Below are 26,954 nucleotides of genomic sequence, written 5' to 3'. Positions count from 1 at the left end.
TTAGAACATACAGGCACTGGGGCCTGGTAGGAGGACCTTAGTTATAAGGGTGTGACCTTGAAGGGGAATTATGGGACCCCGGTCTCTTCGTCTGTTTTCTGGTCATGTGGGCGAGTAGTTTGCTCTAAAAAGCATTTCCACCATAATATGCTGCTTCACATGGTGCAAAGACGTGGGGCTACAGGATCATAGACTAGAACCTCCAAAATCTCCAAAATAAAATTCTCTTTATATGTTAATTGGTATTTTGTCATGGTGACAGAGAGCTGACCAATACACCAAATATAACGAAAACTTCCTTATGGTAAACTCCTTAAGGAAAGTGAAGTAAAATAGGATACGTAAGACTTACCAAGAAGTCCTTGAATTTCTTCATATTTCTGAATTTTTCATATTTTTTAAGTTGTAGATGGACACAATACCTCCTTTATTTGTTTTTATGTGGTGCTGAGGATCTAACCCAGTGCCTCATATGTGTTAGGCAAGTGCTCTATCACTAAGCTACAACCCCAGTCCCCATGTTTCTGAATTTGTTAGGGAATTGCAAAACATCTACGTAGGAACCTTTTGATCAATAAAATCTTTAGCTAGCCTCGTGTAAATTTAAACACACACAAACACACACACACACACACACACACACACACACACACACTGAAAGATTAAAGAAAAGTGGTATACATAATCATTAGGTCAAAGTTTAATATTGTTCTACAAAATGAAATGATGTAAAACACTGCTTACCTTTAAATTCCGGACAACAATTTCTACTTCTGCTTCATCTAGTAATGTCCTAAATTATAGCTGAACAGTGTGGAGCATTCCTGGCAGGATCCCCCTTGACTACAATGCCCTACTCTGCCTCTCTGCATAGCCTATTGGGTCAATTGTATACCAGAGGCACCTACTTGAAACATGTAAGGACAAATTAAAAGGTCTTGTTTTTCTTAGGTTTACACCAGCTTTACATAACACAAGAACACTATCAAGATTCTAGAAGGAGCAAAATATACATGGAAAAAATAAAGAACATGACAATATGCAGCTACTTCAATTTCTCGATTCTAAGACATCACAAATTGAAAGGTGTGCCACTAGCCTCACAGCTTTGGGGGACAAGAAATCACAGTAGACATACTTATGAGAGGAAAAATAATGTAAAAATTACACATCTAAGACATGAGGAAATAAAGTATTAGCTAAAGCAGCATTTCTTTTGCTAAAAATTTCCTTGTAATGATTAAAATTCTAAGATCACCTTTTATTCATAGTTTACCTACAGGCAAATATCTCTCAAGTACAATTTTTTTTTCTATACATATTATCCGTTTTCCAAACTTTAGTAAGTTCATGTGAATTAAATATTGCCTGAATTTCTACTACAAACATAGTATAGTACGTTTGTAAGAGGTAATGAACAAGGCAGATATGCCTTTCTAGGTTAGAAGAAAGATTATCTTGAATCTGTATACTTTCCCATTTTCCGCCAACCACTCCCCCCACCACTCTCGACATATATCCTGGTACTGGGAACCTAAGGCTCTTTACCACTGAGCCACATCCAACCCCTTTTATTTTTTGAGACAGGGTCCCTCTAGTTTTTTTTAGGGCTAAGTTACTGAGGCTGGCCTTGAACTTTCAATCCTCCTGTCTCAACTTCCCAAAATGCTGGGATTACAAGGGTTGCAGAAACTTTACTGTCAGAAAGTTAAATCTGGAAATTTATGAGAGAAAATATGATTCAAGAACAGTTTCTACCAGGCAGATAGTTTGTTGGTACAAGTTTGGACATCACATATCCTATTGAACGCCTAACTTTTTCCCCCCACCTCAGAACAAAAAAAAAAAAAAAAAAAAAAAAAAAGTGGTATTCCTAAAAGCCCACCAGACTTGGAACACATTCCAAACCTAATAAGTGTAAAAGAATAGCCCTTACAGATTCTCTACCACAATGAACCAGGGTTATCTGAATGTCACTTTCACCAGAAATAGAATAAACAGTATTTCAATCTTTTTTTCTTGATTTTAACAGCATCTTAAAATAAGTCTGTAGACAGTGTCTTCACTCCCTCACTTATAGAAAATAACCAATCCGTACTTCATATGGTTCCAAAAAGCATTCCTGCCAGCTGGCATCAGGAAGATACAAGCCTGCTATGGAATAGCTTTCAGAAGTCACCTAGTCACAGACCTAAAATAATCCAAGAGTAGGAATCTGGTCTTGAGGAAACAAGTCATGGGCATTCTCCTGAAATGCTACTGGGACCAGAATGAAGCATTAATAAACAACAATAAAATGAAAACCTGATACAACAACCCCAACTCTGAGGAACCAGACAATTAGGCCTAAGGACAAGACACAGATGCTTCTTGGCTCACCCATTTTATCACAAAGCAGCCACAACAGGAGACATTCTCTAAACATTAAATCTGAGCTGCTTCCTAGACTTGTATCATCTTAAAACCAGAGCTGGCAGAACTGCCAGAGAGAACATCCAAGAAGAAAGGTATGAAACTGGGTTCTACTTCCCTACTCAAATCCCTGACCTCTGAGGCTCATTCTCACCTCTAAAATTGCTTATCCCTGGAGCTGCAGTAAGGCTCATGTCACTGCACTAGAGGAAAGGCTCCATCTCCCGATTCCATCACAATGGGAAGCTCACCACCTTGATTTGCCAATTCCATCCATTTTTCTCTCTTCCTAAGTCAAGTGGTCAGTATCTAAAAACAGGCAGCTGCCACCCTATCCAACAAAGCCAACTTGACTGACCAACATACTACTACTTCTTACTCTGCATTCTTAAGAGGCAGAAATTTATAAGTTCTACAGAAGTTGTATAAAAGAAAACTAGAACAGATCTCTTCCCTCTTCCTGTCTAGACCACAAACTGTTATTCATTATGAAATCAAACACCCCCCCTACTGTCCACAAGACAATGTTTAAAGATCAGCCAAACTCAGGGGAACATACATGGGGACAGACCAAGAAACAAGAATACCTATTATTCCCCAACCAGCCAGACGCAATGGAGGGAATGAGCCACTCCAGCAAGTCAAGTTGTTCAATCACCTTCAGAAGTAACTGTATACCTGTAAATGCTATTTCTGCATAAAAGGCACCAGAAAGACCAGAGGACACCAAAAACTGACATAAAAAAAGCTACAGTCTGACAGCCTTGAGAATACTTGTTCCTAGAGGACATGGCCTAATGCTTGAGGAAGACTCAAGGAGAAAGTACAGATTCATCTACTGAAACGCATTCTAGTCTGACCTGTTACTTGCTTCTCGCTCCTGGAAATACACGCCTAAGAGGAAAGGAGGTAAAGAAACAATTATTGTCTGTCGCCTAGGTGTTTTCTAAAATAAATCTTAAACTCAGAGGATACTGCTGGCACATAATGTTGCTGAGACACAAACTGAGGGTAAGGTGGGTTTCATGTTGTTCACACACTTGTGTCAAGGATCAGTTCTTCTAGGACAATAGCAGAATGAAGACAGTCAAAGCAGCATCTCCAGCTACAACTTAAAACTTGGCAGGATTTACATAAATATTTTCACCTATAACTGGGCTTCTGGCAAACTAGAAAATAGTTACTCATACCACAAGAGAATCAAAAGAACAAAACTGACATGGAAGAAGGGGAGGAAAAGGGACAGGAACGCAAAACAAGTCCCCAAAGGTGTATGCAACAACCTGACCGGTTTCCTCATGCCCAGAATAAAAGACATGTCCCTTCTCTCAATTCTTTAAGCACTCACCTTCTACTATTGAATTCCTGGAGATATGGGAGGGAATATTTTTAAACCAGTATTTTCTGCCTCCTCTCCTTAAGCAGACTGACTAAGGAAATACTGTGTAAGGACCAGGATGCCCTATAAACTTCTCTAAAGCTCTCTACCTTGTACTAGTAACACATGAATAAACAGTAAGCATGACACAAACTTCCTGACTCAAACATAATGCCAATACAAAAACATGAAGATTTAACATTCTTTAACAAAACTAAAACTTACACACACATGAATTTAGAAAAGGTCTAGACTCCAAGTTAACTGCCAACCTACACCTATCAGTCATTCTGAGTTCATGTCTAGTAAAAGCCCCATTAGATTGTTTTCCAATCTTCAAGGAGATAAAACACGCTTGGAAGTTTTTGTTTCACTAATTTTCAATTACCATCCAATAACTAAGAAACCTTGGTGACCCCCTAAACCATATGCTATAAGAAAGCATTAAAAATAAGAACACATTGATCTAAAAGAATCATGTAATCATGGAATGTGCTCCATACCAAGAATTTTTAAATGCCTTCCAAAAAAAGTTCAGAATGTATCTAATTTTTTTAAATAGTTAATTCAAAACTAGTTTTTTAAAGTAAGTATATACTTTAACTCACACTCCAAGTATTTGTTTTGTTAATTAGCTGGGCTATAGACTGCACCAATTTTTAAAACTGCCAGTATTAAGCGTCTATTATTCTGAAGGGTTTTGCTAAGATGCTCAATACAGGGACACAATCTAATTCATCATTATAGCTGGCCTAGCTCAAGTGGCTGCCAGGAGAGCAGGGCTTTATGGGCATCTTTCATCCTGAGAAGCCACATTAATGCTGGGTTGATAAAAACAGATCTTCGTATCTATTTGCTAGCCTGAACAGAAAGTTAAGTAGAAATGTAAGTGCTTAAAGTTACCAAAAGGAAGGCTCTACACTGACATTTTCCACCTACTTAGCATTCATCTGTATTTATCTCACTAGACACACACACCAAAGTTGCTCTCTACTATTCAAATCATGCTATTACACTGAGGAATAGATTAATAATATCCACCTTCCTTACTGTAAAATAAAATTACAGCATTGGTCCAAACATGACATGTGGAGCCTCCTCCTTCTTCTGCTAGCGCATCAGCTAGCTCAACTGCACACATGGGAGACAGCTTTGCTAAAGCTGCCCAGCTGTTTCTAGAGACCAGAGAAAAGGCTCCAGAGGAAAAGAAGGGGCAAAGAAAGAAACAAAACACACATAAACCTCACACCTGGTAGCCTATCAGCTCATTTTTACAGATATCTGAAGGGAGAATGTCCTTTCTAAGCCACTACCATCAACAATGAGGTTAGCAGGTGGGCCACAAGCCTCTTACAAACAGTTCAAAACATCCTATGGGCTTTCACAACAATAATCTGCTGCTGGCCCAAAGTATTTGAACAAAAAGAAGCAGGCAACTGGCAGGGAGAAACCACCATTCCCAATGGGGACAGGTCTAAAATCCTAGGAGAAAGGAGAGAAAAGGTAAGAGAGGCAGACGGAAATGCATGTTGTATAAGGAGGAGAAACTGACTGACAATCAGAGGTTGAAGAAGAGGTCCAAGACAAGACTTCCCTAACTGAAGTAAAGGAGGCTGCAAAAATCTAAAATTATAATGAACAATCTAACATAACTCAAACATCATCTGCAAACCCAAAGGAAAGCAAAAGACATAAAATCTTCAAACTACCTGCTTTTTCTTTGTATGTGTGTATAGTGTTAATTCCCAAGACTTGAGGAACTGTAGCAACAAACATCTAGTGACTTATTCTGAAGTGAAACAAATCATGCTTCATCGTAAGGGGGTAGTTGATGAATGTGGATTCAGTGTTGCTTAGTCCCTACAACTTTTCAAGAGGAATGATATATGTCCCTGGATCTTTATATTTCACAACCCTAAATCAAAAACTCACAATTTCTGAAAATACAGTTCAACCCAAATTAAATAGCAATAGGCCATATGCTGCCCATGGACCACCGTTTGGGACTTGCAGCACAATTTGTCCATTGATAACCATTTCTCTAACAGCAGAGATTCACCTAGACCCAGAAGATATTTTCAGTGTGTAAAATCTAACAAAATACAAATCAGAGACCATGTAAAAGTGCAAGCAGGAGAAGAAATTAAAGGGACAAATGAGTAAGTTTGCACCTGACCCAAAATTACCAAGACTAGAAGTAAAACTAGGACAGGGCTCAGAAGCATAAGCGAGGGACAGAGGGTAGGTAGTACAGAGGGCTCACACAGCAGAAAGGCAAGCTCTGGATAATTTCTTGCAGAGACAATGGTGGGGAAGGATCAAAGTCAAAAGCAATGATGACCTGGTATTTGGGAAAAGTCCGTGAGTCATTCATAGCCAAAGGCCAGAAAAGACTCCAAGGGTTTAAACAAAATAAGCCAGCAATCAGCAAGTAGCACCCAGGGAAAGGAGAGATGTGTTGAATAAACTGAGAAACAGGCCTTACCTGAGAATAGGTTATTAGAAACTTGTTCACTCTATAACAAATGTACACTTTACCTGTTCTGGACAATGCTGCAATAAAGATGAGTGACTCCCACCTATGTTACCAAAGGCACCTCCAGTAAAGACACATCAGTAAAACAGAAAAATGTCACCTTTTTCTATTTTGAAAAGAAGTTCAGAGGAAAAAAGAACAAGTATGATCAGTTCCAGGAATATTTCCCCCACTACATTCAATTCACTGCATTTATTTTCAAATATTCTGTGATTTATTTGCTTTGAGAATTATCTCTTGTACTTCTGATATACATAAATGATGCCTAAAGAATAAAAAAAGTGTTAAACATCCTTTAAAAACTAAACAAGTGAGCAATTTCCAATAACTTACTTGGCAGGGCATCCATCAATGACTTTTCACTTGGGGTGGTGAAAGGGCACTGAAACAAGCTGGGGAAAACATTATTTCTGTGTAAATTCCATTCTGTGATGTGTAGGAATAGATCCTTGAAAAGGGATTAAATAAAATTCAAAAAATTCAAATCAGGAAAATATGGACTGATCATTTTAATACAAATACTTAAATTTAAAATTTTGATTACTCACTGAAAAATACGGAAAACCTATAATAAGAAATTTATATTACTGGAATGTTAGCTGATTAAGTTCTCATAATCTCACATGCCATCTTTTAGCATTATTTATATTTTCAAGGAAAATGCATTTTAAATTCTCCTTCCAAGTTCCATCAGAAATGTATCTATTTCCATCCTGAAATTTCAAAATCATGACTCTCAAAACTTCCTGCACTTTGGTATTTTTCTCTTCCTCCATGGCAGAAATAAACACATGATGGTTTATTATTGGGCTGGGGGTTTAGGTCCTTGGTAGAGGATGAGTTTCATATGCATGAGGCTAGAGGTTCCATCCCCAGAACACAAAGAATCACTAAAAGTAGTTCACAATGATCACAGTCCACTGAAAGCCAGAAACTAACCTATAGGGACCACGTATTACCACCATTTCAGTCAGTAAACATTGTCCGAAAATATTGGGCTTCAATATGCTCACCTTTACTGGGTCCTTGAGATGGGGGGAGGCATTTACACACACACACACACACACACACACACACACACACACAGGTTAAGAAAACAAGAACATAGGTAACTGAGCCGAAACCAGATGCAGAGTATTTCAGACTTCCAGTCTAATATTTTTTTACCTGGCTCTGCTAAATTAAGAATTTCAACCTATGTGACAAAACCTACTGAGGCAAGACAACTCAGCAGATAAACTGGCAGCACTGTACGCACAAGATGACCTTACACATATGATATTTGTTTACAAAACCAGGATGAATTCTAAAACAAACTATGAGGAGCCAGGCAAGCCTGGGAGTCATTCCTTCGAGAAAGCTAAAGGCCCACATCGCTAACTCAAGGGCGAATGAGAACCTAATGGCTTCGTCCTATTCATCAGTGAAAGACAACTCCGATTTCTAAATTCCTATTTTCCAAACAGAACCCTGTTTTAACCATCTTCAGAGGACAAGACTAGACTATATGGAAATTTCTGGGTATGTGCATTTCTCCAGGGAAAGAAGGCCTACATCTGGCTTTGCATACTTAAGACACTCAGATCCCTCAATATTAAGTTTCAATTTCATAATGACGCTACAGTAAGGAGATCCAGGAAAGCTAAAAATTCCAAATACCTGCCATTCTCTTAAGGAGGTAAAATTAGTCAGGTGTCTACTCAAGCTTTAAGTGAGTTTGATGATACTAACAATAAGCAAATGAAATCAAATCCCACCCTGCATAAATAGTTTACCTGTTTGATGTTTGTGAAAATAGAGACTTCTGTGATATTTCACTAATGTCCTCTTTAAAGTTGCTGAAATTATGAACAGCCCACAAAAAGAAAAGAAAAAAAAAAAAACCTGGAGAAAAAGAAACTAGTCATTTAGAATACGAATTTCCTTTTTATGAAACAAACTCTAAGTCCAAGAAAAAAGCCTTGAAGTATTAATCTATCACTATCAGACTCAATGAGGGAAAAATACATATGTACCACAACCTAGAAATGGAAAATGCACCTGGTGCTAAAAGCGAACCCTTCACTGTTTTTTAAATTTTTTTATCCTACTTTATCATAAACAAGTCTATCTACAAAAAAAGTCTTTTAGTGAAATAAGGAATCTTTAAAAACGTGCAAGAGTTTTGTTTGCAAATCTTATGTTATTTCCAGTCAGAAACTGACAATAGAAATCAGTAACATAGCTGGATAATAGGAAAGTCTAAAAAAACAAAAGAAGACAAGACCATGGTTGACTTGCTGTTAATAAAGCAACCTACAAAATGGTTTGGTTTTAATCCCATGCCACTTTGTTGTTTTACCTATTCTCTTTCCCCAAAGATCCTATTCTCTGCATGAGGCTATTTCACAATGAAAACCTATATGTGTCATAACATAAAACTATTCAGCAACATTCAAAGGAGAAACATGCAGTTTAGAGCATCAATGAATCTGATGCAAAGTCTAATCCATAGTTCTGAGGATATAACACCCTTTCCAAAAACAGATATATTTATAACTACCTATCTCCAGAAACTTAGCACTGGTATTGAGGGGAAGATTCGTATGTGAAAGCATCTAACACAGTGTTGTTCATGCAAGAGTCGCCTTTTGTTTTTGCATGATGCAATACAAGACTTGAGATAATTTATTTCCCTTGAAATAAGATTCTCCTAGATTTCTTACTAAAATAAAAATTATATTACCCATCAAATTCATTAATATTTTGTGAAAAATCTCCTGAGTACTTCATAACACCTAATATTTTACTACATCAGTTTCTACTTCTAGTTCAGAATCCAAAAGTAATGTTTTAAGCCATAATAAAACATGTACTTTTAATTTTAAAAAAGCCTTAAAACAAATATTGTCTTTCAAATCTATGTGCCCTCTGCTTCTGCTTAGCAAATTTATATTACTTGAAATCCAAAAAGAATAAGCAACTAGTGCTGTAAACCAGCTAAGATCTCTAACCAAATAAATCCACAATAAATGTTCTTCCCAAATTAGAAATGCATGAAATGGCAGATTTGGCAATAAATTATGATATGTGGGTTCTGGGAGCAACCAGAACCAGTGAAGACTTTCACATGAGTAAAATGAAACCCGCCAAAGCATTCCACACAGTTTATGTCCTCCATAGAGCTGGGTGTGGCATCTCTATTGCACAAAGCCTGCTAACAGTTCTACAACATATCACCAAAACAGCAATACAACTGGGAAAGCATCTAACTAGGATAAACTACATAATCTATGGATCCCAGTGCAAAATAAAAATGCAGGGTCCCAGGACAGGGGCAGTAGTACATTCCCGTAATGCCAGGTACTTGAGAGGTTGAGGCATGAGGATTGAAAATACAAGGCCAGCCAGGACAACTTAGTGAGACTCTGTCTCAAAATTAATAAAAGTTGGAGATGCAGCTCAGTAGGAAAGTGCCCCTGGGTGCAATCCCCATTACTGAAGGGGAAAAAAGAAAATAAAAAGAATGCAGGGTCCCTTATTCAAAAATTCTCAAGAATTTCAAGATGGGGGGAAAGTACAACTACATAGGTCACAAGCCCATAAAGTAGCCCCGTCTCTAACCAAGTACCCATGCTAAATAAAATTTTTTAAAAGACTGAAATGTCGCTTACCATGGTATCTAGCCTCTCCAGCTGAGTATGTGAAACAGAAAGAGCTGGGATGGACTGCTATGGGCAGGTTTTCCACAGGGTGGCACACCATCCAGGCCCAGTGTCATCCCACCTACACAACTCCCTAAAATGCTGTGGAAAAAAATAAATAACCTGACCAGGCTAACTAGGTTAGATTCCTACCCTCTCACTTCCTCACAAATATTATGGAAAAGGTGTAATAAGAATGTGATGATGTGGCAGATTTAATTGTATTCCAAATGAGAGCAAGAGCAATGACCTTAACATGCAGACAAGAGATCAAAGAGATGACTGGTACACTTTGGAGTATCCAGTTCTTTAGGGAAAAAGAGCATTAAGAATAATTTGCCACCGCAGTGCTCTTGTGCCATGCTAATGCCTGAAAAGTATCACAGGTTTAAAAAATTTTGTTTTTCAGATAAGAAAAAAGGTTGATCCCAGCTTAGAAATCTATTTTCTGGATGATTCTGTCACGTCGTTAAAGAGAGCTTGGAACTTGCATCTAACAAGAGAAAGCTTTCTTTACAAATCACATTCAAGTTAACAAGTAAAATTCCAAAGGCTAGAATAACTGACAGTGGTTACAAGGATTCAGCCAGAAACATCTGTTTGTGTACAAAAGAAAAAAAAAAAAGTTTGATTTTTTTCCTTCAAGGAATGGGATAGTAGACAGACCACTTAACAGCTTTATTCTTCCTAAACCTATTAGGAGCTGGGTCTTAACTAAAATCACAGAAAAAGGAACAGGATCTTCTTTCTGTGAAAGCAGTGTTAACCATGACTGATAAACCAACCAACATACCAAAACCAAAAGGCAACTCCAACAACAAAGTAGTCTTGGGCCTAGAAAGGGAAACTATGGTTCTGTAGTGACTAACAGGTGGACTGGCAGACAATGATCAACAGAGGGTACTTGTTCCACAGAAGCAGCATATCCTGAAACAAATTCTCTGAACCTTGGGGCAAGAGTATGCACAGCTCTAACAGCTGACTTAAGGATTCCTGACATCACACACTACACAGTGGAGGAAAATCCTAAAAATCGGGGGGAAAGAGGGTCTTAAATGCCTAAGGTTCTGTCTTTGAAGAGGAAAAAAAAATGTTCACTCCCCAAAAGGTGGCAGCACAAAGTTACCCAACTAGACAACAAGAGGCCTGTTTAATCACAAACAAGAAGAGAGGAATCACAGAAAATTGGAAGTAATTGTTTCTTCATAATCTAATTTTTCTACCCCTCCCCAGTCTGTGTTTTCTTCTTTCCCGCTTTTCCTTCCTCCACCCCCATTTCCAAGAGAACTGCCCTAAACATACCCTCCACTCAACCTGAGAAGTATTAAATTAACATTCCTATAACTGTCCTATAAAGAACAACCCAAAATTAATGCAGTAATATTTAGGTCCATCCAGCAAAATAGTCACCATTTGTATACCCAGAAGGTCAGAAGAGAAAGTAGATCCAGAAGAGCTTTTCCACCAGTTCACCAAAATGGAAACTCCAGGTCAGCTTCCACTGGAAGTACGACCTTGCACAAGAGCCAAACTCAAAGGACTCTGGAAAACAATTCTTGAGAAAACTGTCTTCAAGGGCAACTCAACAGTATTGCAAACAGATTTTACTTAAGGGGATGGGAAAATTACCCACAAGTAGCATTCAAGTTATTTTCAGTTGACTTTATTTACCACAAGTGTTAAGGCTGAGCTACATTTTTATGAAGACAAAATTATTAAGAAAGAATCGCAAAAAAAATTAGGTGTTTAAAAGCTGTTTTGTCCTTGGCATTGCTAAGCACCCTCGTTGGGGAGGTAAAAAGGAGAAGAGATAACTGTAAGCAATTCCTCCTTTTCCCACATTTTCAGAAAACGTACAGAGAAGATAGAATATGGAATATTTTACCATAAGATGGTCTTTAAATATGTACACAAATTTAAGTTGCCATCTGGAAGGCTACAACTCCAGGTGGGGAGCTCACACCTAGAGGCATGGTGTTATCCTCAAGGATAACAAGGAGGCTTTTCAGTAGAAAGTGTTTGCTGGTCATTGTCACAGCAGCTGGAGAAGCACCTGCGGGTAAACCGAAGATTTTTTTGGTCTTCCCTCCTCCTCCTATATCACCATCACAGAAACACAAGCAGTGCACTGGAGCCACAACTGGTCGAGTCCCCTTGGCTGAACTGGGAGAACAACTAATGCAACCACTTCTATCTAGTAAGCAAAATCCCGGAGAATGCTGGCCGGGCAGAGTCCGTGCTTCCCGCGCAGCGCAGCGCACTGACCGCGCAGACCTGAGCTGCGACCTCCCGCGGCTGCTCCCGACCTCCCTCTAAGGCGCACTAGGGGAAGTCATGCTCCTGCCCCAAGCGCCCACGGCCTCACGCCACCTTCCGCACACCGCGTGGCCGCTGCAAGTCTCCAGATGTCTCCGGAGCTCCAAGGTCCGCGCGCGAGGAGGCGCCGTACTAAGTGGGCAACACCAGACACTACACCTCGGTGTGTTCGGCAGAAGCACGCAGTGCACATATCCTCCCACGAGGCGGGGTCGCCAGTCCTCTACAGGAATCCTTCCCTTTTTCTAGAAAAACCCCCTCCCCCACTTTCCCTCCAATACACTCACCTGCGTCTCGGCGCAGTTTCCTTCTCGCACTACACGCGGCCGTACCCCCGGCACGTCCACGCCCTGCACGTTTCTCAGCGCCACTACCCCTGTTTCGCTCCCCCCGCCCCCAACCAGTCGGTGCCCACAGTAGGGGCGGTGCCACCTCCCGAGGTGCTCAATTCCTTCCACTCCCTCTTCAAGAGGCCGAGCTCTAGGAACTTCGCGGACACAACCTCCGCCGCACCCACCAGCGTTTCCGAGCCGAGGCCGTCACCTGCAAGGCGCCGCGGTGGCGCGCACAGCCTTTAACCTAGGCATCCAAAAAGAACCTAGGCAAAGCCCAGCCGCCGTCCCTGCCCCCACACCCCCCTCGCCCCCTGCACTTGCCTGCTTCGACTCAGCGCTGCAGCTACTAGGGCTTGTGCAGTCGGGCGACAGCACAAGCCGCGGAGGAGTCGCTCCGGGCGGGTTCCGCGAAGAGGCAGTGGCAGCGGCGGGAAGGCGGACTGGAACCTGGCGGAACCCCGCCCCACCCGCGCCGCGCCACCGACCACCTTCCTCGCCCGGCCGGCTGCTGCCTCAGTGACGCCCCGGCGCCGCGGTCCCGCCGTTTGTAGCGGAGCCGGGAGGAGGGGCTTGCCTGGAAGAGCGCCAGGAGGCGGGGCCGGCGGCGAGTTCGCCGCGCTGCGGCCACTGCCGGCGCGTGCCCTGCCGGGCCACCCCGCTGGTCGGTTCCTGCGGGAAGACGCCGGACTGAGCCGCTCAGCTGGGTCCCTCCGGGCTTCCGATTCCCACCAGGCTCCTAGACAAGGTTTCACTAGACCGTGCAGAAAGAGTCACGAGCCCAGAGGCGGCCAATTCCAGGTGCAAGTTTGCAAACCCCGAGGCTCTGCGCGCTAACGCAGAGTCAAAGCAGCTCGCGCAAGGGTTACTTTGGTATATATGTGAATTGTGTACCATATCCATATATACACACACATTTTGCAAGTAAGAGTTAAAAGGCTCCTTCTTCTCCCCACTTCACAACCAAAAGATCTTGTCCCTCGACGGGAAACTAAAGGCCTACTCTCTGCTGCCCCTCCCTACCTCTCTAAATGGAATCTGACATTTAAATAAGGCCCCGAGTACCTGTGAGGGGTGCTATACTCTGCTTCAAATGCCAAGTAGGAAATCCTACACTCGACTGTGCAAGCTCCTGTCATTAGCCACATCCCTCCAGTGCCCCCCACATAAGCCCCGAAAGGGCCAACTCTTCTCCGAGGGGGCGTCCCAACGTTGCCCTGCCTCGACCCGCCCCCTCGCCCAGCTCAATCGCTCTTCGCCAGAAAAACCTGTGCCTGTCGACCCAAACCTGTAACAGGGTCAAAACCGACCCCCGAGCCACGCGGCGAGAGCACGTTTTTACACCTGCTTGGCCGCTTAATTATTAGAGCACCTGTCATATCGGGATTTTTTTCATCACAAAGGCTTCCGTTTTAACCCTTCCCCCTAAGTTAAAAAAAAAAAAAACTACATTTAACGTATAACCTGTCATACCTACCTGAAATTGCAGGAGGTAAGAGAAGGGAACTGAGCAGTGGGCGACTGAGTAGCCGCAAGAACGTGACCGAGGTTACAGCTTCAAGGGCATGATGCGGGTTTGATGCAGCAAGGTCCGCTAAGGGCGCCCAGCGCTCCCCGCCCCCACGCGACGGGCGGGGCGGGGGCGGGGAGGGAGGGAGGAGGACTTCTCTAACCCAGGGCGGCAGTGGGGAAGGCAAATTTACCCTCTTGAGCGAAGTCAAATCAAGCATAGTAAAATAGGGACTCAATCACGGTCGAAACAGAGACAGGCCGTCCCTCAATTTTAGGAAGCCAGACTAGGAACACCGGAAATAGCTAATCGGTTCTATATCAGCATTTCTATGTCACCCCAAAACAGATTACAATTAAATGACCTTAATTGACTTTGTGTAGGTTCCTGGGAAAACTACTTAGAGCGCCTGCGCCTCTTTGACCTCCCTCTAAACAGTTAATTATAATATTCCCCTCCTGGGCAGGCTGGATTGACAAGATGCCAGTTTCCAAACGTTAGGAGAAAATGGGCCTACCTAATTTGCCAATCCAAACCTAAAACTCTTAGAATGTTCTACACCCTACTTCCCGAAGCTGTCTTCTTAAAGTTAGGGGAAACATCTCTCTCAACAGTTTCCCAAGTCTACCAAACCACTTATGTCTAGTCTTGATTTTCGTGGCGAACTCTAGAACAGGTTAGCTTTATAAAGCGGGGTGCCCAAGCACTAGGTTAGAAAAGGGAAGGGGAAGCCATTAAGAGCCTGCTGTTAAGACAGACTCAAGGAACAACAGAAACAACCAAGAGCAATAGTTTTTCTTTTAAAATGAATCCCATAAAAGACGACTTTAAAACACTTGACCTTTTTTGCGGAATTTTTTGCTCAAATTCTGACAAATCTCTCAAATGTCCCATTAAAGAAGCCATTTTACAAAAAATTATTTTGGGTCCAAACAGATTTCCTACACTTCCGTTTCCCAAAATACAAACACCCTTTTTCTGACCTTTAAGAATTGATTTTCAATTAGGAAAATAATTTCTTCCGTTACTACTTTCTACTCTGTACTACTCCCCCCCCTCCCCATTTCATTTACGCCTACGTTTTATAGGCTGCAGTCAATACTGTAGGCCTACGAAATAAAACATTCATCTCCCATCTCCACCTTTCTGGGGATAGGTATAATAAATAGGGGTGTGAAGAAGAGCTGAAGGTGTAGAATCTTAACCAACCTGAATGTTCATGTATGGGTGGGGGCAGGGAGAGAAGCCGTCATTTCGGGGAGGAAGTAGAGACATCCATCCCCGTCCAGCAGTGTTAAGAGTAAATACTAAATGGGTGACTATTTCTCTCACCCTCGCCACAGTAAAGATAGACCTGCAGCTGGTAATTACGAGAGAAAATATCCAGTCTCGACATCAGTTTTGCTAATGGGTACTTGAAAATGGAAAACGGGGAACTTATCCAACCCCCGATTTGCAGTTGTATAGCTTTCCTATTAATTCTTTACAGACGTGAAATAGGTGGGTACGTAGCAACGTGCTGGGCATAAATTAAGCAACAATGGCCACACGAGGTCCTGTCTGCCTTGGAGCGCCCATGGTGGGCACTGCCACCTTGCCATGCCTCGCCCCCGCCACCCTTTGGCAGAGTCCAGTCTGGGGGAGGTTGGCAGTGGGTTGGCTTTTGGAACCCAGAGGGTGGGTGGGGTGGAGAGCAGAAGAAACTAACCTCAGCCAGCTTTGTACATTTTCCCATCCTTTGCCTCACAGGCACTCTCACGCACACACTCACCCACACCCCTTCGTGCCAATAATTTAAACTTCTCTTAAGCAAAGCCAGCACCTCGTTCCACCACCACCACCCCTGCCCGCCCTCCCCGCCCCGCAAACATCCTCCGCCTTTCCTACGTCTGCCCTGAATTCGCTCTTTCGCAATAGAAAGCGAGCTGGTTTCTCCTAAACCCTGAGAAATCACAAAAGTTAAAATGAACCGTATGCCTGTCTTCCCAGCTTCTCATTCCCAACCATCTTTCTTCCGTCGTCAGTTTAACAATAGCTATTCGAAGAAGGGGAGCGGTAAGGAGGGGGGTGAGGGCTACGTAGCCGAGTTGGCTCCTAGGGTGGCTGCGAAGACTAGCGGCTGCGAAGGGGTTCCCCCTTTCCCCGAAGGCGAACTCAGCCGCGTAGGACCAAGGACAGGGCTTGGAAACCACTTCCCAGCGACCAGCAAAGCGAGGTTCCCAAGCAGCCGCCACTTCACAGACACAGCTCCAAGGATCTTATTTACGCTTTTCTGAACAAAGGGAATCTCATATCCGGTACAGGCTTAAAGATTCCGCCCCAAATTGACTATCTTCTTTTAAATTTGATTTACGGTAACTGGCGTCTGTGAATTAGAGCCCGCATACCTAGCAATGATGAGTTTTGACAGCTTCTAACCACCCCAGCCCCAGCCCAGCCCCAGCCCTCAGGCGGCATGTACTTTTTTCAGTCAACTACAACTCGCTGCCTGTGCAGCATCTAAATTCCATCTGGCAATCCCATCTCCCCAGCACATGCTATCTGGTTAATGCAATTAAGCCAGGTCCCCCCCACTCCGCCCCCAGTCTAATCTTTAAGTCAGAGCTTCTCATTCCCTTTAATGATACTAAAGCTTCTCTGGTCCTCCGGTTCCTTAGCGAAAGTAGTGGCATGCATCCCCCAAACACCTAAGTTATCCCTCTCTTCCCACGAAACGAACTTCCAACCTCCATCCCGAAGCTCACTCAACATCCAGCCTCCCATTGTACCCCCGCTCTACCCTAGCACATTTACCACTTAAGTTTCTGTCACTGACATTTTGGAATATTCAGTATGTTAAGCATGCGTCCACTGTCTTTTAGTCTAGCTCTCTAGAATTAAAAAGCAGAGCAATCGCTTTGAAATGAGGCAAACATGTGCAATTAACTTCATATTCTGTATTCCGCTCACTTACAGGTTTTCTGGGTTTGCCAGCACATCGCTGCAACTAATGATTAAAGAAACCAAACCGAAACTTACCTTTCTCTCTTAAGGTTTTTGTGTATGTGTGTTTTTAAAGTAACGGTGCAGTTCTCCCAATAAGGATGAGCAAGAAGCTGCTGGATAGTTCTCTTAAGACAGCACGAAACCTAAACTGTGCTCGGCTTAAAAGAAGCAAATAAAAAGAAATGCTTTCGACCCCAAAGTCCAATGCTAAAAGAAATGGTGAAAAAAAAAAAAATATGAAGGGGAGGGGGAACTTAAAAAAGAGTTTAAAAAGACGGAGAGACTACCCTCCTATTGCCGTTCAACTAAACAAAAAGGGGCAAGAAAAACAAACCAAGGAACAAAGAAAAGAGACGAAAGAAGGTTTTTTTTTTTTTTTTTTTTTCAAAAAGACGATGTCTTTCTCCTTGTTGCTTTTTAGTAGGTCGCTACAGGAGTAAGCTGCTGCATCTCTAAGTGAGAACAGAAATAAGGGGGGAGGACGTCTTAAAAGGGAGGTGGACTGGACCACAGATTTATAGCACCGTATCACCAACCCCTTCTCTGCCTCCGCACTGCCGTGTGTGCAGCTGCTCTGCCAGGCTCCTATCCCGGGCAGCACGCGCGGAAGTATACGCCGAGTCGTGCCACAACGCAACTTGCTTATTGCTTCAGGCTTCTGATTGGTCCAGACGGCCGCATTGAGGCCGCCCAGGCGAGGCAGCGTGATACGATTGGCTAGGCGCTTGTGTCACTCTCAAGAGCTCAATGGAGTCCCGTTTCAAGGTAAGTTGTGCGGGGAGGTACACACTTAACACTGGCGGCGAAAGGAAATGCAAGAAGCAAAAAGAGATGGGGAGAGAGCAACGTGGGAGGGTTGGAACTGTACTATCAGAGTTTGCGATATGGCACGATCTCCTTTCCTCTTAAATCTTTCTGCTTCCGAAAGATTCATTTCCTTTGCCATCACTGCTGCATCTTTGGCATATTTCTTTATAACATTAAACTCTGTCCGGTATGTATGAGTCATTGAGAGCTCACTCTCTTTGATCTGAGTGAAAAGGATGAATGTACATCCATTACTTGCCCGCATGCCTTTTTCGATTTTTGTTCCAGTATTCTGTATTAGATATTAGGCAATTGTATGTATTTCTCTATTTTAATATATGCATATTGGAGATATCTCTTTTTAAAAAATATCCTTTTAGGATAAGAAAGAAGTCAACAGTGCTTTCAAATAAAGCTGCACAATTTGAATTAGCTTTCACTTCATGTCAGAATAGAAAAGGGTAGAATAAGCATCCTGTCCAGGAAAACAGACACTGAGTAGAAATAAGATCCTTGACTTGAAGTTGTATGATGATCTCAAAAAGAACAGTTGTATATAAAATTAGAACAAGCCACTCTTCTGCATTTGCTGGCAGTACAGTTATTGGACCACACGTGTATTGCTGACAGTAAAGATAGTTTAACCTTTACCAGGGCTCTTTCTCTGAGAATTTAGAAAGTTTAACCAGAAGACCAAGTGCTGTCAACATTTCTGCTTTGTAGGTGAAGACTGCTTTATTACAAACCCATATTTTATTAACATTCAGGAGACTTAACTGTAGTTTTGTTCATGATATTTATTCTTCCTCTAAGTGCAAGTGAGATTCTTGGGATTGTCCTGATGTATAAGTAGAAACAATATTCACTTGATCTATGTTCTTTTCCAGCCAGAATTTCTTCTTTTCAGTCTTGAAAGGTAGTGCCAACTTCCTAGACAGTACTTACATCTCTTACACAAACAATGTGATATATCTTCTCTAGAGGCACATGCCTTCCGTACAAATTCCTTTACCTGTGTATTTACTACTACTCGCTGCTTTGAGAATGCCGGAGAGAGAAGGTACAGGTAAGAATTAAAGATTGCAGGGAGGCGGAGTGTTATGGAGGGGGGAAAGAAAGATGGTAAGACAGCAAATTGACTTGGAAGTGAGAAGTAAATCAGTGTTCCTTATGAGTGTCCTTGAGTGTTGATAAATGATTAATGGCAAAGAACAAAGAATCTGTTTATCTCCCGTATAGCCCGTACAACAATGTCTGAGTTCTATTACTTTGCATAATAATCACTGGGGGTTGGGAAAGAAGGCCTGAATCTATAAGTTATTTGTAATTAGCATTTATAATTATCATTCCCCAACCCCCACACCCACTTTTTATATAACGACACCCCCTGGGGTCTTAATTTCAATTTAAAACAATTCTCTAAACCGGGTAAAACTTAGGACAAGAAGAAGGAGGGGGGGAAATGCAGTTTGAAGAAATAGAGTCAAGAGTCTGGAAAAACAACATACCATACCTATGTATAATAGTTGTATGAATAACAGAAGACTGGGCTTGTTGTCATATTCCTTCAACCTCTCCCTTCACCCCCGCTCACTGTGAAGAAGTAATTCTTAAATAAATACAATTTGGGTAAAATATAATACTATTTTATTTCATCAGACATCTATGAAGTTAATTGTCTTTTTTTCCTTGTAACCATGCTTTTAAGTTGTTACCACGTTAGTTGCACGTGTTCATGTAATCTTAGCACTTTGAAGAAAATATTTACCATTATAATTATATAAATGCCTTCTAACTAGGTGGAAATTAATGCTTTACTTTTACTTTTTGATGTATGTATATGCTGTATGAATGTGTGTGTATATGTGTATGTATGTATGTATGTATACATATATACATATACATATATATACATATATATATATATATATATATATATAAATAGGCCACAAAAAAGACTGATAGATTACAATGCTGCATTTTCCAAAAGAATAGGGAGACAGAAAGCTGGGAGTGGTGTGCACTAATGAAAATCTAGCATTTGTGTTATGCAAAGGTACTACAAGGAAAATTGTAAAGTTGTTCATTCAAATACAAAATACTAAATTCTACAGATTCAGTATATATACATATGCATATGTATATATATATATATATACTTTTTGATTTAGGCAGAGGAGCAGTATTTTTCAAAATATTGTCACCTTCCACATGTTGTCTTTTCTTTACAGGTAAAATTAATTTCGATTATTTAAGAAACTGAAAATATCCTAAAATATTAGTTTATTTCCTAAATAAAACAGATGTTTTAAAATTTGAAAATCTTTAAGTAGACAGGTATACCATAAGCAACATGTACTTTTCCAACTTTTAAAAATAAAAACTGAATACAACTGCTTTATAAAAAATTATATCTGAATATAGATTTCACTTTGAAATTCATGTGTCATCTCTGAAATATTAACATGTACTGTACTTCTTGCAACTAATGAATGCTATGTGCAAACATTTCATTCTAGATTAAGCAAAAATGCAATCAACCCTTCCTTTAAAGAATTATCCACAGCATCTGAACTTGCATTAGAAAAGCATTTAAAAGATATCTGTTTTGATTAAGTCATGTTAGCTCTGACATATCTTCAAAGTCCTAGGTATTATTTTGAATTGCAGCAGAAAGAAGAAAGATTGAGGCAGGCACTGATAGCATGAGGGGAAAGTTTAATGTGCATAAAGTTGCAAAAAGAATGACTCTCAAAGCTGAAAAGTAATGAATTCAATTGATTATTTTACTGAAGTTTTTTTATGAACTAACAGTCCCTCACAGGAATATTTAAAGCTGTTATGAACAATAATGTTTAAGATAAATAACCCACTTACACTAGTTCTCCTGAAGGTGAGGGAGAGATTTTAGCATTTTATAAAAAAAGGGCTCTATAAACTACATGTGAGGGTTTTTTTTTTTTTTAAGTAAAAAAGCAGTTAAGTAAATGAGCTTACAATGTTAGGCTTAGAGTGAAAATTTTAAGCAGCACATATTCTTAGATGAAAGAAAATATTTTGTGTTAGTTTGCTTGGCAGATTGTTTTGTTTTGATAATGTTGGAAATGTAATGGTTTAATGCCTGCATAAGAAATATATATATTAAGTAACCTGATGACTACCCTTTTATTTATTCTTCTGAAAGTAGTATGTTTCCTCCTACAGTTTAAAACACAGGAAAATGTGTAGAGAAAATTGACACCAATGTGAATTTAGACGGTGGCGACCCGGCAAGAGAATAAGGCAGGAATTAGCACCATGGACAGAGACCAGCAGACCCTGCCTGCATAAAGGTTTACTAAGCCTGGTACAGTGTTTTCTGTCCCTCCTTGTAAGACAGAGAAACAGCATTCCCTGGGTCCACTGCATTCTATGGACTTTGAGGAAGAGACCGTCCTACTCCGTAGAAACACGTTTATTTTGAATTAGGCTTCTGTTAGGACTCAACCATCATGACCAACCACCACCAGGAGAGTTGGAGCCCCGAATCCACCTTCTACTGTCATTCTCCTTTACATACACTTTGCTTGCCTGGATGAGCATGGCTTTCATCAAAGTGCTCACACAAAATAAATGCAATCCAGGTAGTCTTTGAAAAGTCTGATAAACCACTCCAGAGTTTTCTATCCTCGGAATTCCCAGTGGGAAAGGAAACAAGACCACCTGCCGGCTCACACTTGCCCCCTTCCCCCAATTCTTCTCTGGGTTCCTCTTAACCCCCTGGCAAAGAGGCAGACTTTTCATCCAAAGGTGAGTAGCCTCTAAAACTATTTTGTAAATAACTATATTGCAAACATTTCCATAAGGGACAGTGCCAGGGCGGCAGGAAGCAAGATCAAAACATTCTTTACTTTCTCTTTACATTATGTCTTTAAACTCCTGTTTCAGGGAAAAGACTAAAGACGCACACCCAACGAGAATTCCTCCTAAATTCTGACGTTGCCTTTTATACTTAAAGACGTATGAATTATCTCTATGTTTAAAACAACAACAACAAATAAATGTAACTAGTGTGGCACAAAATCTTGCAGACCAGTCTAATTTGTCACTCCTCCCCCTGCGCGCACACACACACACAGACACTTTTTTTTATTGGCAGAATTTACATGGGGCTCGTTCTCCTTTAGATGCCTTGCCTGCCGATATTCAGACTAAGATCTGTTGCACGTGCCCCAGATGTCTCCGAAAATATATTTGCAGCCTCGGATAGACGACCATTTACGTAAACGCTCCTATGAATGTCCTCGGATTTTTCTCACCGCCTTTACTCAACTTTTAAGAGGATAACACGTCTCTGCTACCATGCAAAGGGGCACCTAGGCAACCCGGCGAGGGTAAAGTAAGAAAAACTGAAGATGGCAAAGGGCAAATCAAAGCCTTGTGTCCGGTTCTTTCGAGAGTGTTAAGAGCCTTCTCTAAGCTTCCTCCTGCAGCCGATACATCTCATGCAAAATTAATACAAGTAATTAAAAATAGCAGTTTCCAAAGTTAAAGGAAACCATCTGTCTCAGCTGTTAGCAATCAGTCTTTTCGCGGGTCCCTTTACCGGGACCTGGAAAGAAACGGTTTTTCTGCTTCGGATGCTCCGAGGCTCTTTCTTATATTGAAGATTTATGTTTCCACTTGTGTGCGATGCACGTCTAATTTGAAATAATAAAGCCGGGCTGAGCAACCAGTCAATCAGAGCTATCAACTGCTGCTCGGCACACCGCCCTGCCCCCCACCTCCCTCAGGTCTCTAACTCTTCCTCTCCCCACCCCCTCGCTGTTCCTGCCCTCTCCATCCTCTTTCCTCCCTTCTCTGCTCTCACACACACTCACACTTAGCCCCCCACGTGTGTTCAGATCAAACCCTTGCCCCACAGAGCAAGTGACGGCACCGGGACACTGTGACAAAGGCGGAGTTTGTATCAGAAGAAGACTGAGGCCCGGGGAGACACAGCGGCTAGAGAAACAGCTGTCTTATCAGCCTGCTGCAGAGATGGAGATGGCTCGAGAGGTCCTCAACAGATAATCACTTGAATAGGTTTGCAATGCGCCAAACTTCACGCTTGATAAGGCCAACCCAATGTAGAGAGCAGCCCAGATTCTGCTCCATTCTGTTTTATCTGGGCTGTAAATTAAGAAATTGAAATTCAGGTGGCAGAGGCAGCAGTCTGCTGATAGACCGCTAAAGTAAACTGTCATTAAAACGTTTTCGGCAGGCAGAGAGGGGGCGCCTGGAAGGGGATATTGTTTGTTTGTTTGTTTGTTTGTTTGTTTATATGGGAGTAAAAACAGTGAGAGGAAAGGGCCCTCTGAGTTAAAAATGATTTGGGGAAGGAAAGCTATGAGAAGGACTAGAAAAGGACACAGCATATGGCCAAGATTCCTAATTATAGCTACTATGAATAAACAATTTCAAAGTGTAAGTTTGAAAATGTTTTAAGTTTGGTGTGTTAGAGGTGAAGAAACAATTTAAACCAATCTGGCATAAAAGAAAATACTATCTTTATCAGATCAGGGGGCAGTCCAGGTGGATCCCAAATGAACACCAAAGTTTTCCTTCCATTTTAAGAAAAGCTAATCAATAGGATATAGGAGTTGTCAAAACTGAAGTTAACCTGGCCTTTTTGTTGAAGTGACTGAGTCTCAGGAGGGGTTCAGGGTGATTTTTTTAGAATAGCATAAGCAACTTCAGAAGAGTTTGCTTAGCTACTTACAGTAAAAACAGTTATATTTCAACTCTTTCTCTCCTTTACCCAGGGCATATAACAGGGCAAATAGGGAACCCCCCCAAATCCAAGTATGTATTCTGACACCACCTGGTTCATATATGGTATTTTATATCCACACTCTTTTACCTGCTTTTATAGACATGAGGTTTGAAGTATATTATGCAATATTTGAAAATGTTAGCCCCCAATTTTAATACATATAATGACCACCAGATAGCCAATGATGTTGTCATCTTCATTTACCAATGACCCAATACTATACCTTGTTCTTTGTTTCTTACGTGGGTTGATTGCAAGATCATTTGTGCCTGTTTGTGAAGTGTATGAGAGGATGTATTACATTTTCCATAGCATTCCGATTTTGTCTTAGGAACATTTATAAAAAGGTAACTTCAGCTGGCAACACAGTTAACACAATTTTTTAAAATCAACCAATTTTGTATAATCCCCAAATTTAAATCAATGTTAGAGTACACATAACTGATGATATAAAGGCTACTTAGATCACTTTCAGGTATGGAAAAAAAATTAAAGATAAATTTGTTGGAAAAAGTGATGAGAACAATTTAAGATTCTATTTCATTTTCAGTAATTATTAAACTATTGTGATATATTAAAAATAATCCTTCTAAATTCTGAAATTATCTGATCATTCATAGGATGGGAAGCAAACATGTCATTAAGTCATGGAATCTCAAAGATATTTTTGTTGAATAGTTTTATGTGAAAATCATTTATAGCATGTAACAAAGAACAGGTTTTGGGGATTTTCTTTTTTTATTTTTAATTCAAGTATATGTGTGAATGAATATTGTGTGCATCCTTTAATGAGAAAGAAATGTGTGGTTATGTAAGCAAACTTTTCCTTTCCATACTGTCATTTTCCATAATATGATATTGATTTAAATAATGACTTCTAAAAATCATTTTAAGAAATGTTTTTAATGAATTTCAGCATTTTATGCACTATAATATAATCAAGATATCTTTCTGACAAGTTTGAATTTTCATATTTCAAATAAGCTTGAATTATCAGCTTTAATGAGCCCTTAGGCTATGGTTTTTATTTTTGTTTTTCTTAATCAAATTGAAAATATACACATAATGGACAGCTTAAACTATTCTTGTTCATACATGCAGTAAAAAATTACTTTTTAAAGATAGGATTTTGCCTAAAAACTAAAAAATACACTCTCACTAAGTTTGGAATATGAAAAAATTTTCATGAATTTAACTTATTATAGCATTTCAAAACTAAAAGACAACTTTAAATATTTTCATGATTGTAAATAAAATGTTTTAGCATAAATTAATATAAAAACAATTCCCGTCTTATTTTTATCACAAATGAATAATATATCCAGTTTCTAAAGGCATAGCAATTTACTGTAAATGATGAAAATGACAAAAAATCCAAAACTATGAAATTTATTTTAAAAAAGATTTTATATTATTAATTCCTCTCTATAGGAAATAAAATAGTATATACTTAAGGCAAAGAGTCTTTCTGTGGTATACAAAAGCAACAATACTGGAAGCTTGGGAAAAATCCAACAGTAGTAATATTTTGTGTACAACTGGTCACAATTTGATTATCAAAATATCAGACATAACTAATTGTATCCTTCCAGATGCAACACTTATCAGCAGGGGTCAAATGAGCAATAATCAGTTCCTATTTCTAAATATTTGTTCCTAGTCTTTGACAAAAGACTCATATCAATTTGATTCAGGCAACTTTTGAGTGCCTATCATATCCCAAAATAATAGAATTAGACAAGAGACAATAAATGCTTAACACAAATCAGATTACTTTTTAGGAAGACCTAGTAAAAGGAAAATTTAGGAGGTTTAAGTAGCCCGGCGAATGTGAAAAACATATCCACAATGTGTTTGGGTTTTTGCTATTACTTATTCTAATTTTTTTGTACACTAGCTATAAATTTTTAATAGTACAGCTTATCAAAAAAATAACTCTTTTAAATAGACACTGTAAAGTTACCCTTCTAGGAGCTACAGTTTTGCAAACTGTTAAGAGCCTGGGCTTTGACTTCAGACGTACATGGATTTGAACATGACTCCACCACTGTAGGGCCTTGGACAAGTTACTTTATCATTTTTAATCCTTGGTTTCCTGATCTATAAAATGATGACAATAATTATAAATTTAGGTTCACAAGCTTAAATGTAATTACAAAATAATCAAACTTCCTAGCGTGGAGGAAGTACCAATACATGATAACTACAATTATTGTAACAAAATGGTAACTTAGCACATTTGTTTGATGAAACCAGATTAGGAATTCCTGTCTTTGCATAATGTCTCTTAAATATTTTCATTTGTTCTCATTAATGTCCTAAACGGAATACTTTGTGATAAATATCTTCTCACATTTCTAATTGTAACCAAGTTTCAAAGGCCCCAGAAAACATAAAATCCTCTGTCTGCCCTGTTATGTGACTTCAATATATTTCCCAATACAATTTCATGATTCATCCATAAAAAGTTGTGGATCTTCAAAAAGGAACTGAGTCTGAGATCCCATTTGACTGATATAATAATAAAAACACCTTAGATTTTTATAGTACCTTTTATCACTCAATGCACTTTTACATATTTATCATTGTAACCTCAGGAGGTAAGGGAAGGACATAAATTATTTTTTCAGGGGCACAGCATATGCATTAGGAATTTAGGTAACATTTCGAAGGTTAATAGAAGTAGAGAGCAAGTTTCTGAATGTCAGTCTTCTTGTAATCTTTTATTCTCTTTGGTATTAATTATGGCTATTGTTACTTCAGTCTCAGATGTTAGTGTTTGGCTTGTAGTTTATAATTCTGTTAATTACTTGTGAAATCAAGTTGAGTCAAAAATATACCATCACAGTCTAAACAAATAATTTTTTATTTTATATCAAGATACATATTATTCAATTATAATATGCATACACTATGTATTCCAATTTATCATTCTGTGTTAATTCTAAAGCAATATTTTAAATTACTGATCATTTATAGCATTAAATCACTTTTAATGTCCTTGTCACATTACTCATATACATACATATATATATAAAATATATATTTATAAAATATATATGTATGTATACACACATTTGCATATATATTTGGCTACTTATTACATAGGCTACTAGTATTTTCTGCTTTAGTTTTCTATTTCATAGGTTGTACTTGAGAAATCTATTAAAATAAATATCCAAAGGAATATAAAGGCAACCT

The 26,954-nt window shown here is 39.9% G+C and overlaps 1 protein-coding gene across 3 annotated transcripts in view; it reads right to left on the bottom strand.

The window, feature by feature from the left end:
• Positions 1-17,654, bottom strand: part of Elavl2 (ELAV like RNA binding protein 2) — a 127,972-nt gene extending 110,318 nt beyond the window's left edge. For all 3 annotated transcript variants that reach the window (XM_047524739.1, XM_047524740.1, XM_047524741.1), the window contains exon 1: positions 17,186-17,654. The gene's annotated coding sequence lies outside the window, so the exon portion shown is untranslated. The remainder of the gene's footprint in view (positions 1-17,185) is intronic.
• Positions 17,655-26,954: the final 9,300 nt, after the last annotated feature.

Source organism: Sciurus carolinensis, chromosome 14 (genome assembly GCF_902686445.1).
Source record: "Sciurus carolinensis chromosome 14, mSciCar1.2, whole genome shotgun sequence".
NCBI classification, from domain to species: domain Eukaryota; kingdom Metazoa; phylum Chordata; class Mammalia; order Rodentia; family Sciuridae; genus Sciurus; species Sciurus carolinensis.
The sequence above is the reverse complement of the archived record's forward strand: the minus strand, read 5'-3'. Positions and strand labels throughout refer to the sequence as shown.